The sequence below is a fragment of the Zea mays genome, chromosome 8, assembly GCF_902167145.1.
Source record: "Zea mays cultivar B73 chromosome 8, Zm-B73-REFERENCE-NAM-5.0, whole genome shotgun sequence".
NCBI lineage: Eukaryota > Viridiplantae > Streptophyta > Magnoliopsida > Poales > Poaceae > Zea > Zea mays.
Window position 1 is genome coordinate 145,354,324 of NC_050103.1, and position 4,982 is coordinate 145,359,305.

The window sequence follows — 4,982 nt, forward strand, 5'->3', positions numbered from 1 at the left end:
GATTGACGAGCTCGACGAAGTCATAGCTGGGCATGGTGACTTCTGTGCCTGGGTGGCTTCTCGAGGGACTGCTGCAGCCTTCATGAAGGCTGGCTGTGATCATGGGAAAATTGTCAATAGGCCAAATTTTACTTTGTCACCATCAATCCTGGATGACATCCCTGATCTCGCCCGAAGCATCTCGAATCGATTTGTAAAAATGATATGGACAAAAGGTGGTCGAGAGAAAGCTGGAGACGAAGCTCGTAGCCACCTTGATCCAGTAAGAAATCATACCTTGTGCTTACCTTTTCCTGTAAACTTGATTCTGACTTCCAACGACCTTATTCATGTAGGATGACGAAGCCGAAGCTGATGATCAAAAATAACACCGAAGCCGAAGCTCCTTGGAGATTTAGATAGTAGACTGCAGACAGTACTTGAAAAACTTTTGAGATAACTTTTGCAAATGTAAACAAAAACTTGTTTTTAATGTATGCTGTTCATACCTTGTAATATATCCTTAACCTTTCACTGATGTATGAGAAATGCTTTGATGTGGACGAAATTTCCTTTTTTGAGCCGAAGGCGAAAAAACACCTTCCCTTCTTTTCGTACGCAACGAAGCATAGAAAACAACATTTTCCTTTTCTCCGAAGCTCTCCTTCATAGAAAACAACATTTTCCTTTTCTCCGAAGCTTTCCTTCATAGAAAACAACATTTTCCTTTTCTCCGAAGCTTTCCTTCATAGAAAACAACATTTTCCTTTTCTCCGAAGCTTTCCTTCATAGAAAACAACATTTTCCTTTTCTCCGAAGCTCTCCTTCATAGAAATTTTTCCCTTTCTTTTTTCTCTTCTTGCCGAAGCAACCATTTTATGCGATGAAGATGATTATCCTACATATGCCTAGATGAATGTTTATGAATGCAAATGCTATGATGTAATGTGATGTGCAAATGAATGGCCAAACACGTATCCGAAGCCATATTCATAGCCATTATTTTCTTAAAAACAATCACACCTCAGCTCTGCATTCCCTTAGGAACGACTTTGGAGCTTCTTCGCCTTTACTTTTGGCGGAATCAGCGTTGACTTTTCGCTGTAAGCTCTGCATTCCCTTAGGAACGTCTTTGGAGCTTCTTCGCCTTTACTTTTGGCGGAATCAGCGTTGACTTTTCGCTGTAAGCTCTGCATTCCCTTAGGAACGTCTTTGGAGCTTCTTTTTTTCTTTTTGGCACTCGATGGTGCATTCTCAGCTTTTACATTTACATTCTTTGGGGGATTTTGCTCTTATAGAACTAAAAAAGAAAATTACACGTGATGGCCCCATTAAAAACCTTTCTCCCCCTTCGGAAAGGAAAAGGGTGCCATGAAAGAAGAACTAAAAAATAAAAAATATGAAAAATTACATCGAATTATACATAATATCGCCGAAGCTCATCCGCATTCCAAGATCTAGGAATGTCATTGTCGTCCATATCTTTCAATCTGTATGAACCGGGTCTTGATGAAGATGCTACTAAGAAAGGCCCGTCCCATTTCAACTGCAATTTGCCCACTGTTTCCGAGTTGGCCACCCTCCGAAGCACCAAGTGCCCTGGCCCAATATTTTTTAGCCGAACCTTTCTATCCCGCCATTTAACTGTTTCAGCTTGATATTTATTGATATTCTCCACGGCTTGCAGTCTGATCCCTTCTAAAGCATCTTTTTCTATAGAATAAGCAGCTTCGGAATCTGATTCTGCCGAAGCTACTATCCTTATTGATCCGGTTTTAGCTTCCTCTGGAGTTATTGCTTCGTCACCGAATAACAACTTGAATGGAGTGAAGCCTGTAGACCTTGATGTTGTCGTGTTGTGGCTCCACACCACTTTGATTAACTGATCTGGCCATTTTCCTCTGGGTTGATTGAAGATTAACTTCATTATTCCTGTCATTATAATGCCGTTGGCTCTTTCAACGAGTCCATTTGACTCCGGGTGCCTAACTGATGCAAAATGGATCTTCGTACCAATTTGGTCACAGAAATCCCTGAAAGCTTCGGAGTCAAACTGTGTTCCATTGTCCACAGTGATAGCCTTTGGCACCCCGAAACGACAAACAATATTTTGCCAGAAAAACTTTTGGACGGTAGCCGAAGTTATTGTGGCTAAAGGCTTCGCCTCAATCCATTTAGAAAAATATTCCACAGCTACTACAACATACCTCAGGTTCCCTTGGGCCGGTGGTAACAGACCTAACAAGTCAAGGCCCCACCTTTGCAATGGCCAAGTGGGTTGTATGAGCTGTGTTAAGGACGAAGGTTGTTTTTGATCTCTTGCACATTTCTGACAACCTTCGCACTTTTGAACCAATTCTGCTGCATCCGAAGCTGCCTTCGGCCAGTAAAACCCTTGACGGAAAACTTTTCCAAGTAACGGCCTAGATCCGATGTGAGATCCACACAGGCCTGCATGTATTTCTTTCATTAACTCTATACCTTCGGTTCTGGATAAACATTTGAGCAGCGGAGCACAAACTCCATGTTTGTACAACTCCCCTTCTATCATGACATATGGACGAGCTCTTGCCTCTATCCTCTTGTTATAAGCTTCGTCATCTGAAAGAAATTTACCCTGAAGGTAAGAGATGATCTCGGTTCTCCAATCTTCGCTAAAAACAGGAGATATATTAAGAACTGCTCTTTCAAGAAGTTCCACCGAAGGTGCTTTTATTGTTTCGAAGAACACATCCGAAGGTAAAGGCAGCCCCTGTGCTGCTGACTTAGCTAGCAGATCAGCATGCTCATTTTGTCCTCGAGGGATATTCTTGACAGAAAACCCTTCGAAGGAAGCTTCGACTCTTCGAACCATATCCAGATATTTTTCAAGCTTCGGATCCTTAGCCTTACAACTTTTGTCAATATGACCCGAAACAACCTGGGAATCAGTTTTAAGTATGGCCCTTCTGATTCCCATTGCTTTTAACTTCCGAAGACCTAGAACCAATGCTTCGTACTCAGCAATGTTATTTGTGCAATTAAAATCAAGCTTTGCCGCATAACAAATTTTGACTTTGGAAGGTGAAACCAACACAGCAGCCGCTCCTGCTCCGAAGGTTCCCCAAGATCCATCACAAAACACTGTCCAGGCTTCGTTGTCTTTATTCGTTTCCTCCTCCTGAGTCCCTGGCGTCCAATCAGCAATAAAGTCTGCCAGCGCCTGTGACTGAATCGAAGATCTATGAACATATTCAATACAAAATTCATTGAGCTCTGCAGCCCATTTTCCAATCCTTCCAGTAGCTTCTCGATTCCTCATAATATCCTTCTCCAGCTCTGTATAATTTTTCTTTGACAAACTAAGAACCTCAGATACAAAATATATTGGGGCCTGCCTCTTGACTTGACCATCAAGCTTCTCCTGGACAAGCGCTGCACTTAACGCTGAGTGCGAAGCTGCCACATATAATAACAAAGGAGCCCCTGGCATTGGTGGAGTCAATGTTGTTAGATCTATTAAATACTGTTTTAGCTCTTCAAAGGCCTTCTGTTGGATTGGTCCCCATTGAAAGACTTCGGCTGACTTCAGTACTTCGAAGAATGGTAAGTTTCTCTCTGCTGATCTGGATATGAATCTATTGAGAGATGCCAATCTTCCTGTCAATCTTTGAGCCCCCTTCTTTGTAGTTGGTGGCTCCATCCGAAGTATAGCTTCAATTTTACTTGGATTAGCTTCAATCCCCTTTGTTGAAACCAAGCATCCAAGAAATTTCCCCTTCTTCACTCCGAAGACGCATTTTTCTGGATTTAACTTTAAGCCAGCTTGCCTGAAACTGGCGAAGGTCTCCTGCAGATCAGCAATATGATTCTCCTGCTTCGTGCTTTTGACAATGATGTCATCAACATAAGTTAGCACGTTTCTGCCTATTTGAGATTGGAGAACCTTCGCAGTCATTCGGCTGAAACTTCCTCCAGCGTTTTTGAGCCCCTCAGGCATCCGAAGATAGCAATATGTGCCACTTGGAGTTATGAAGCTAGTCTTCGGCTCATCTTCCTGCTTCATCCAAATTTGGTGATAGCCTGAATAACAGTCTAACAGACTCATGAGCTCTGAAGAAGCTGCTGCATCAACTAAAGAATCTATCCTTGGTAGTGGGAATTCATCCTTCGGGCAAGCTTTGTTAAGATCTGTAAAATCGATGCACATTCGCCACTTGCCATTGGCCTTTTTACCATAACAGTGTTAGCCAGCCATTCTGGGTACTTCACTTCTCTGATAACTCCTGCACTGAGGAGTCTTTTGACTTCGTTGCGAGCACCTTCGGCCTTATCATCTGACATTTTCCGAAGCCTTTGCTTTCTGGGTCTGAAGGATGGATCGACATTGAGTGAGTGCTCGATAACATCTCTATTAACTCCGCAAAGATCATTGGCTGACCATGCAAAAACATCCTTGTTATTGAACAAAAACCTTATCAAGGTTTTCTCCTGCTCTTCGGATAACTGAGAGCCTAACAGCACCTTCTGCTCTGCTATGTCCTCACATAAGAGCATAGGCTTCGGCTGGTCTGCTGAAGCTGCTTTCTCCCTTCTGAATTTGTACTGTTCACAAGCTTCAGCTCCATCGATGTTATGGATTGCTTTTGAGTCAGTCCAATTACCTTCGGCCCTTCTTGCAGCTTCCTGACTTCCATGAATAGCGATGGGTCCCAGATCCGAAGGTATCTTCATGCAAAGATAGGCAGGATGAAGGATTGCTTCGAAGGCATTGAGAGTACCACGACCAATAATTGCATTGTAAGGGTATTCCATGTCGACAATGTCAAACACAACTTGCTCAGTTCTAGTGTTGTTGATGAACCCGAAGGTCACTGACATGGTGATCTTGCCCAATGCTACAATCTGTCTTCCTCCGAAGCCACAGAGAGGATGTGTAGCATCATGAATCTTATCTTCTGGCTCTTGCATTTGTCTGAAGGCCTTAGCAAATATGATGTCAGCTGCACTGCCTGTGTCAACCA